Below are 10,495 nucleotides of genomic sequence, written 5' to 3' on the forward strand. Positions count from 1 at the left end.
TTTTTGCCTCCTTCAGAAATCGTAGAAAGAACGGGACAGGCAGGAAAAATTTTCTCCGCCTCCGCAAAATCTTAGAATGTGATGCCATGTGTTAAGGTGTAATTATTTCCAAATTCTCCTGTGTTTTAATTCCTAAACTATCCTTAATTAATAAATAGATGTTTATTCATTAGATTAATATATTGATCAATTAAGCAAATCCGACACCTAAAGAGTTTGGCGATGTGCTTCGAGGAACCAAAACAAACGCCGAGATAAAGGCCAACCAAATCAAAATAACAGCACAAAACACAAACAACCAATTTTAACGTGGTTCGGCAAGTTGCCTACGTCCACAGGACAAGAAGGGGATTGGGTTTTTACTAATAGAGAAGAAGAATACAAACTGAGATTACAAATCACTCAAGCCAACCAACTAATCTCACCAACAAATCTCTAATTCTCTCCAAACAAAACCCTAACTAATAGCTTAGAAAATACCTCTTTTCTGTACTCCAAATATCCCCACAACAAGCCTACCAAACCCTCAAAATCGTGTTCCTATTTATATCAAAACAGAAACCCAAACAGAACAGGAAAACCCAAACTGGGCCTGACATGACTCGCGGTCGATCGCGAAAAACGACAGAACCCAAAATAATCCTACAGGGTCTCGCGATCGACCGCAGCGCCAGTCGACGCAGTCGACCGTGAAAAGTCCAGAGACTTTTCCCTGATTCGTGCATGTTTACGGTCGACCGCCGCGCCACTCGCGGTCGACCCCCAGGCACCAAAACCTATTCTTCGTCTTTTCCTACGGTCTTCGTCGCTGTGTTCGCCATTTCTACAATTCTCCACCTCGGTGAAGTTTCTTTCAAAACTGAGCCGACACCAACCAAAATAAATATCTCACGTGTTGCGTCTAGTACAAAGTGGAACAAAACCATGACAACGAACTCAATCCACATCAAGTCGAGACCCAAATGAGAATGTGATCACTCTCCAAACGTCGGTATCAACTCACCAAACCGACTACATCATAAATGACTGCCTACGTATCCTCTTGTCCAAGGAATCAAGCATTCACGTAGTTCACCCAATGGCCTCCAAAGGCCCTCAATCCAATAGAAGAGTTCTTAACTCTTCACAAATAAATATACAGCTGATAGCTCTCCCAATGGCCCCAAAGTGAAACAAACCAAACACCTCAAACTAAGATGAACCAACGACCATATCCAAATTGAAACTATATCCACCAGGTGCACTCGAATCAACCAACTCATCATCTGTATCCAAATCCAAATGATCCCCAAACTGTGTCACCTCAACTAGAATCCCAAACGATGTAGCATGATTTAGAGTATGTGGAGTAATATCCACCCAACGTGAAGTAGCATCACACTCCACCTGCTGTGATATCTCAACGATCTGATCAACACTCTTCACCTGCTGAGAGTCAAATGTGATATTCCTGCTCAGAACAAAATCAGAAGCTCCCAACTGATAACCAAACGAGCCTCTGAATCCTAAACTTACAATCGGATGAAATCTCACATCCTCGATGTGACCAAATGCTGGGCAACCAAACATCTGACGTAACCCAAAATCTGAAGCAATTCCACCAGATCCAAATGCAGTAGTCAGCAACCTATAACTAAGATGACCCAAATATGACGAAGTTCTAAAAACTCCTCTGCAATCCAATGCTCGACAACCAACATCGATCTTCCTCCAGTAAGGAACGACCCATCAAAATGATCATCCCATCTTGTCGCCCTAATGTTTCCTCTCCAATGAAGTATCTCAAACTGCCGTGAGCTTGGTACAAATGCAAGACAAAAACCCTACCAAAAATAGAACGACGGGTTACCTTTTTGCCAATACACTTCATCTGTTGTCGACTTCTAGAACTTCACACCAACGAGACTTGGTTGTAACCCACCAATGCCTAGAACAGTCCCCAATTGCGAAAACAAATACTAATTACCTCCCAATGATGCCTCCTTAGAAGGACCCCAAATGCTTGAATGAACACCACCTAAAAGACCATTCGATCAATATATAGAAGTGCTAAACTCCACCTCGGTCTCCTCGCTCATACCAATGTGCTCAAAGAACTTCAATCTGCACGTCAAAGCACTCTTCAACAAACCATGCACGACATAACCAATTAAATATCCCAGCCTTAACAAATGCCACAGTCTAGCCAAATCAAAAGAAGTCGTCAACTCTCTATCAAACACCATACACCCAATCAAATAATACAAATTCTTCTTCCTGACGCCTTTCAACACAATCATGGATCCAAATGTGACGTTCAAATATGCATCCACTAAGGTCACCCGATAGCCTACTACCTCCAAAACTCCAAGTGAAATGATGTTCTTCTTCAACTGAGAAACGAACCTCACTTCATCTAACTCTTGAATCACTCCGTCACACATCGTAATACGAACAGTACCAATACCACCATAGGAAATTCATGATCATTACCCATGAGCATGACATCCCCTCTTTCCAACTCCTAAAAGCTGGAAAACCAATCCATCCTAGGGTAAATATGGTAAGAAGCATTCGAATCTAACATCCACTCTGTAGAGTTGGCAACGTAAACTGATGGTGGTGCTAATGTGTAAAACCCCAAAAATTTTGAAAATATTATTATAAATGATAATAAATGAGTTTTATTATGATTAGTGATTATTTTGGGATGAATGGATCAGATTGGAATCGATTTGAGATCGATTCGCAGTTTCAGCCTCGGTATCGCGAGAACTGATACTATTTTATTTTTAGAAATTTTTCTATTGATCAGATGGACACGAGATTTACGCTATTGATCTTAGAATGTCAAGAACGTGTTGTGGGTAAAGTTTCATTGAGTTCTGATGACGGAGACTGAAACACTATTTTGAGACAGTATCGCGTCTACTGACATCTATCGTATTTGTATTTTTAATAATTTTTATATTGATCATATAGACATGAGGTTTACACCATTGATCTTAGAATGATGAGACGGTGCTATGGGTAAATTTTTGATGATTTCTGAGAATAGAGTCTGAAATCCTATTTTTAAAAATAATATAAAATATTATATATATATATATATATTTTTCTCTCTTTTTCCTGTGCCACTAACTCCTCACACTATGCCACCTACCCCCTACCCTCATCTCTCTATAAAAAGGGACAGAGCCCCCTCACTCTCTGCACACACTCAACGAAAGAGAGAGAGAGAGAAAGAAGAGAGAGAGAGAGAGAAGAGGGCAAAGAAGAAGAGGATTTTGGCAATTCGAAAAGCAGGAACAGATAGGGATTCCAATTTCAGAGATCAATAAAGGCAAGTTCATTTTCTTTCCAAACCCATCCCCAGTAAATTTTGATCTTGATGAATATACATGCATATTAATGAATAACATGATATTGATGAAAAGACATGATATTGATAAAAATTGATGAATATACATGATATTGAAGAAAAGACTTGATATTGATGAAAATTAATGAATAGAATATAAGACCAAATTCCTAAAGACATGATATTGCTAGCTAGAACTATACGTACATGTCTACCGCTGGAAATAATATTACTATTTTTTATACGTATGGTACTATTCATACATACGGTACTATTCATACGTACGATACTATTCATACGTACGACACTATTCATAAATACCATTACTATTTATATGTACGGTACTATTCATACGTACGGTACTGTTCATACGTACGACACTATTCATGGGTACTATTCATACATACTATGGTACTATTCATAAACACCGTACTGTTCATACGTACGGCACTATTCATAAGTACTATTACTATCCATGCATACTGGGGTACTATTCATACGTACTGTTATTATTTATACATACGACATTATTCATAAGTACTAACACTATTCATACGTATGGGTACTATTTATACATACTGTTACTATTCATGCATGTGGTACTATTCATACGTACTGCTACTATTCATGAGTACGGATACTAGTCGTAAAGTACTGTTGTTATTAGTAAGTACTGCTACTATTCACAATTAGTTAATACAGCAGATAGTCGGGGTTGGTAACCCTGATCATTTACTGGACAGTTTGGTTTAGTTTTATTTTCTGGAGTTTGTTTGCGCCATTTGTGACACGATTGTGGAGTTTGAGCCGCTCGATGTTATACTTACAGTCATGAATATGACGAAATATGTATTTGAGTATCCCACGGGGATTATGACGAATTGAGATCTATTTACTTGTGAGTTAGTACACCGCAAATGAGACTGCGATGATACCTATTTGTCGATCCGCACGGTGATGCGATGATACCTATTTGTCGATCCGCATTGTAATGCGATGATACCTATTTGTCGATCCGCACTATGATGCGATGATACATATTTGTCGATCCGCACTATGATGCGATGATACCTATTTATCGATCCGCACTATGATGCGATGATACCTATTTGTCGATCCGCGCGATGATGCGATGAGTTGGAAGAAGTTCAGAATGATAATATTATAAATTATTTACATGAGTATTTGGCGGATGCCAAAAGTGTTTCTACTCATTGTTGAGATACTTTGCTATACGAGTACACGAGATACATATGCTGATGTCTATTATGATGCTTTACTTTCCAGTTATATTTTGATTGCTTAGTTCATGGTTAATATTTAGTTATTTACTACCTGAGACATACGGTATATACATGAGGGTTTCCTTGTTTGGATTATTTCGCTCGACGTACTACGTCTCGAGTTGTAAGTTTCTAAATATTAATTCCATTAGATACAGGGAAAATGATCTAGGTAGACTATGCTTAATAGATAGAGCCTCCACTTCATCATCTAACAGCCCTTCCCCTGGGGGCGAATGGAGGTGAACTTGCTGTAGCGCTCTGACGCTCTTGTTGTTGTTATTTTTCTTTTATTTTAACTTTCAGGCGGCTCAGAGCATCGGAGAGTCGTAGGGTGACGGAGTTCTTGCATAGTCGTCGTCGCGTATTTTTACTAGTATGGACTCCACAGTGGTCTTATGTTTCCATTCAGTCATTTGAGTTTGTACTCATATTGTTAAGGCAATATTCCTTAGTACGATTTCTAGTCGACTCATGTTGAGACATATCATGTTATTTTAGACTCCATATGTATATCAGTTGTATTCCAGTTTAATTTATTTGGGACATGATTTCATTTATGAGATATATCTTTCTGTATCATGTCTATAGTATTTATTTCCCTTATTTGCCTGTTTTGTACCTTCATTTATATTGGTTTCCACTAGAGGATATTACTGTAATTGGTGAAACATGTTGATGCACAGTGGAGGTGCATGACAGGTTTGACATCTCTGGATTCACCTTGGACTGCAGCCAAGTGTGAAAATAGGGGCGTCACATAATGAGTAGCCCGAAGAATCCGAATCTGAATTGTCGCCACTAGCCTTGATAACATTCACCTCCGAAGCTTGAGTAGCTTTCCCCGTATTCTTCCTGACTCGATCAAACAACTTTGGACATTTGAATTTCTAATGTACATCCTCTTTACAAAAGACACACTGATTCCTACGAACTCTAGGATGTGCCCCTCTAGACTGCGATCTCCTACCATGGTTTGGACTCTTTGCTCTTGCGACCAATGCCCCCGCTACCGGCTCAACTGAAGTCTCATTATCCTTCTTTCGAAGATGATAATTTACAAGCACAGCGGCGACTTCACTATACGAAAGATATATCTTCCCATTAATAAGAGTAAGAACTAAGGTCTCATATTCCTTATCGGGTAAGGAACTCAATAATAACAACGCCTTACCCTCATCTTTAATCATAACATCTACATTCGCCAAATCCACAAGAAGGTTCTTGTAGTGGTTCATGTGATCACCAATGGAGGTCCTCTTCTTCAATTGGAAGCGATAAAGCCTCCTTTTCAAATGCAAGCGGTTTTCTACACTCTTTATCAAATACTTGCCCTCTAGGATCTCCCATATATTATTAACTAAAGTCTCATTGATCACATTATATTTTAAATCTTTAGTTAAACAAGATCTAATCACACCACACGCCGTTCTATTCATCTTCTTCCAAACCTTCTCCTCAATGTCATCCGATTTCTAGTCCAACTCTAATGTATCTTCCAAATTTTACGTGTTGAGCACATTCAAGACTTTATATTTCCAAAGACCAAAATTGTTTGTGCCATTAAACTTCTCTATATCTATCTTCATAGAGTAAATATTCAAACTTTGGACGGTCTTCACGCCGGAAGTACCACCCACAACTCCTTCTTTCTCCACCATCTTTCTCAAAGCACCAACAAAACAATACGAAACAAACGAAGAATAGATCTAAACTAAAAAAGAGAGATTTTTACCTCCAACTGAAATCCTAACAATGGCCTCCGAAAGATCTCACCCGACGGAAACGAGATCCACAAATAAGAAAAATCTCACCTTTATCACCAACTGAAGCCCTAGACGAACTTCCAAAGTAATCTACTCCTCTAATTAGCCCAAGCGTAGCCCAAGCTCTGATACGACTTGTTGTGTGTGGCGCAAGCTAAAACCAAACCGATGTGCTTCGAGGAACCAAAACAAACGTTGAGATAAAGGCCAACCAAATCAAAATAACAACACAAAACACAAACAACCAATTTTAACATGGTTCGGCAAGTTACCTACGTCCACACGGTAAAAAGGGGATGAGGTTTTCACTAATAGAGAAGAAGAGTACAAACTGAGATTACAAATCACTCAAACCAACTAACTAATCTCACCAACAAATCTCTACTTCTCTCTAAACAAAACCCTAACTAATAGCTCAGAAAATACCTTTTTCTGTGCTCCAAATATCCCCACAATAAGCCTATCAAACCCTCAAAATCGTGTTCCTATTTATATCAAAACAGAAACCCAAACAAAATAGGAAAATCCAAACTGGGCCTGACCCGACTCGCGGTCGACCACCGAACCCATCACGATCGACCGCGAAAAACTACAAAACCCAAAATAATCCTACAGGGTGTCGCGGTCGACCATCGTGCCAGTCGACGTGGTCGACTGTGAAAAGTCTAGAGACTTTTCCCTGTTTCGTGCATGTTTGCGATCGACCGTCGCGCCACCACGATCGACCGCCAGGCACCCAAAACCTATTCTTCGTCTTTTCTTGCGGTCTTCGTCGATGTGTTCGTCATTTCTACAATATATATACTAGGTTTTATGCACGTGCGATGCGCATGATTAAATATCAAAATAATTTACTTTTTATTTATGTCATTATTATAGATAAGGCAGATTCATTTTGATTATTAGATTTGCTATAATTCTTATTTTAAAAATATAAAAAAATCAATGTAATGAATTTTTGTGCTAATCTAGGATCAATATACTTAACTAAAATAACTTAATTGATTCCCTAAGAAAAATTTAGATATTGACATAAGTAGAATAGTAAAAGAAAATAAGTTAAATTAATATTGCACATCATATTCCAAGCTCTACTAATCCCAAGCTATAATATGGAGTCAAGCATGAATAACAATATCATTATGAACTGTATTTCTAGTGATAAAAAAATCACATTTCTTATTGCATTGAAAATAGAATTGCATAACACTTTCGAACATTATAAGCTCATGTTTTATAATAAACAATCTCAAAAGCAAACATAAAAAATAAGGTAAGAAAACAATTTTATATATATATATATATATATATATATATATATAGAGAGAGAGAGAGAGAGCAATATGGGTATGCTTGGTACCAAGCATAAAAAGTTGTGCTTGGTAGTGATGTGTCACATTCCTCTCCACTCATTCAATATGAGACCACCACATTCACATGGTAGTGATGGATGAGGATGTGACACATCACTACAAGCACAAAATTGTGCTTGGTACCAAACATACCCATTTTTCCATATATATATATATATAATATTATATATATATATATATATATATATATATATATATATATATATATATATATATATATATATATATATAATATAATATATATACATAATATATATATACATATATATATATACACACACACACACACACATATATATATATATATAATACACACACACACACACACACACATATATATATATATATATATATATATATATATATATATATATATATATATATATAATATATATATATATATAGTATATATATATATGAGCATATGCTGGTATGCTTGGTACCAAGCACAAATTTTGTGCTTGATAGTGAGGTGGCATAATCCCCTCAACTCATTCAAATAGGGAACCACATTCACATGGGTTGAGTAGTGCATGTGGATATGCATCCATTTGAATGAGTGGAAGGAATTATGTCACCTCACTACCAAACATAACTTTTTGTGCTTGGTACCAAGCATACTAATTTCTCTCTCTATAGACTTAAAATATTCAAAAGACAAAAACTAAAGATTAATGGTAGTTATAGTATAGTTTGGGTGTTTTGGGTCGTGGATAGGATAAATGATGGTTTTTGAAAAAGCAGGTGTATGGGTGGGTAAATAGTTTTTGTTTATGAAGTATCCTAATTGGACCCCCAAGAAACAACCTTGGGCTTTTCTAACAAGGCACATATACAACCCAAACCTATTTTCTATCTATAAATAAGGGTTAATTTCACAAACCCCCTTGAACTTTGGGGGTTGTTGCACATAACTCCATTAAACTATGCTTATCTCATATAAACCCCCTAAACTATAGGGTATCTCGCAAAATCCAGCTAAACTTTATCTTTTTTCACATAATCCACCTTCATATAATTTGTAAATAACTAAAATATTTTTAAGTGAAAAAAATCTCAAACTTTGTCACTTGTTGTTTAGACGTAACATACTCCCTCCCCTAAAATTTTAAGGTTTTGCTCTCAAGAAAATTTTAGTTTTACACAAAATTATAAGCAGGAGAGCTATGTGAGATAAGATATAGTTTTTTTTGTGGTGGGGGGTTGTGAGACATCCCATAGTTTAGGGGGGTTAAGTGACATAAACAAAGTTTAAACAAAGTTTACGGGGGCTATGTGCAACACCCCCTAAGTTTAGGGGGTTTCAAGAAATTAACATCTTAAAACAATAAAGTCCAACAAGAAAATCAACTCATTTATCTTCTGCTCCCCTCTTGAAAGTCATAACCCTAATCCATGAAATGGGTTTGTTTATAATGAAGAACAAAAGACAATGTCAAGAGATAAGAAAAAAGAAAGAAGAAGGAATTGAATAAGAATTGTTGGGTTTGTATATAATAAAGAGCAAAAGACAAGACAAGAGTCAATAAATATATTAAGATATACTTAAGTTAATTAAATTATATTATTACTCATAATTGATATGCATCAGAGATAAAATATGTTGACAATATTAAACTATAAAACAGACTGTATGGGCTCTCTAATATAACTTTTTTAGTACAAGCAACCCTCAAGATTAATTTTAAAAATCTCTTGGGGTTAGGAATAAACAACTAACAAGTTTGCAGTGAAAGTTAGTGGAACATAGTACATTCTTAAAAACTATTAATATTTACTTAATTTGTTTATAATGATAGGATCTCAATATTAACTAATTACAAGACCTAGTACATTATTTTTTTATTGGGTGTTCAAGGCAGGCAGTGGATTCAGGTGAGTGGTCATCGCAATGAATTGTTATATAATTTAAGTACAAAGAAAAAAGAAGGATTGATCAATGGTGTGGCTGGTGAGGGGGAGACTCTAGCGGCTTAAGTTGGGTTTAGATGTGGATATATTATACATGGAGATAGAGAAGGGTGGTTTTAACAGTGGGTGTGTATGGGTAAATAATATGGCTTTTGTTTGCATGGTTTTATTCATTCATTTTGAAGATATTTGTGGTCATGTGGATATATATGGCTATAGCATTGTTTCTCTCTTTTGGTTTTGTAGAAGAGTTCGGGTGTCTACAGATCACAGCCGTTAGTTTTTATTTTCCTCTTTTATAATTGAGAATGATTTTTTCTCTTTATTTTGTTTGGTGGATTTTGCCGATAATATATTTATACAACTGTTACATATTCTGTATACTTAATAGATAGTATCAATTACAAGTGCAGATCATTTTTATAATTCTATCACGTTTGTTTTCTTTCAAGTTTACATTTCAATTTAAACTATATCCTTATCTTCATACTATATGTATATTATGATTTATTTTCCTTCTTTATAATTTTGAGAACGATTTTGACTCTTTAATTTATTTGGTGGATTATGCAGATATTACAACCGCCACATATCATACTCAATAAATATTATCAATTACAAGTGCAGAAAATTTTTATAATTCTATCACATTTCTTTTCATTCGGGTTTATATTTCAATTTAAACTATATCATTATCTTCATATTATGTATATCTAATAAGAATTCATCAATTTATCATCTTGCTCTAACTTAATGGATTAGTATTTAAATTCTAAGGGTATTTTTGTCTACCAAAAAAATTTCTGAACCCTTGCTATTAAA

This window comes from Asparagus officinalis, chromosome 9 (assembly GCF_001876935.1).
Source record: "Asparagus officinalis chromosome 9, Aspof.V1, whole genome shotgun sequence".
NCBI lineage: Eukaryota > Viridiplantae > Streptophyta > Magnoliopsida > Asparagales > Asparagaceae > Asparagus > Asparagus officinalis.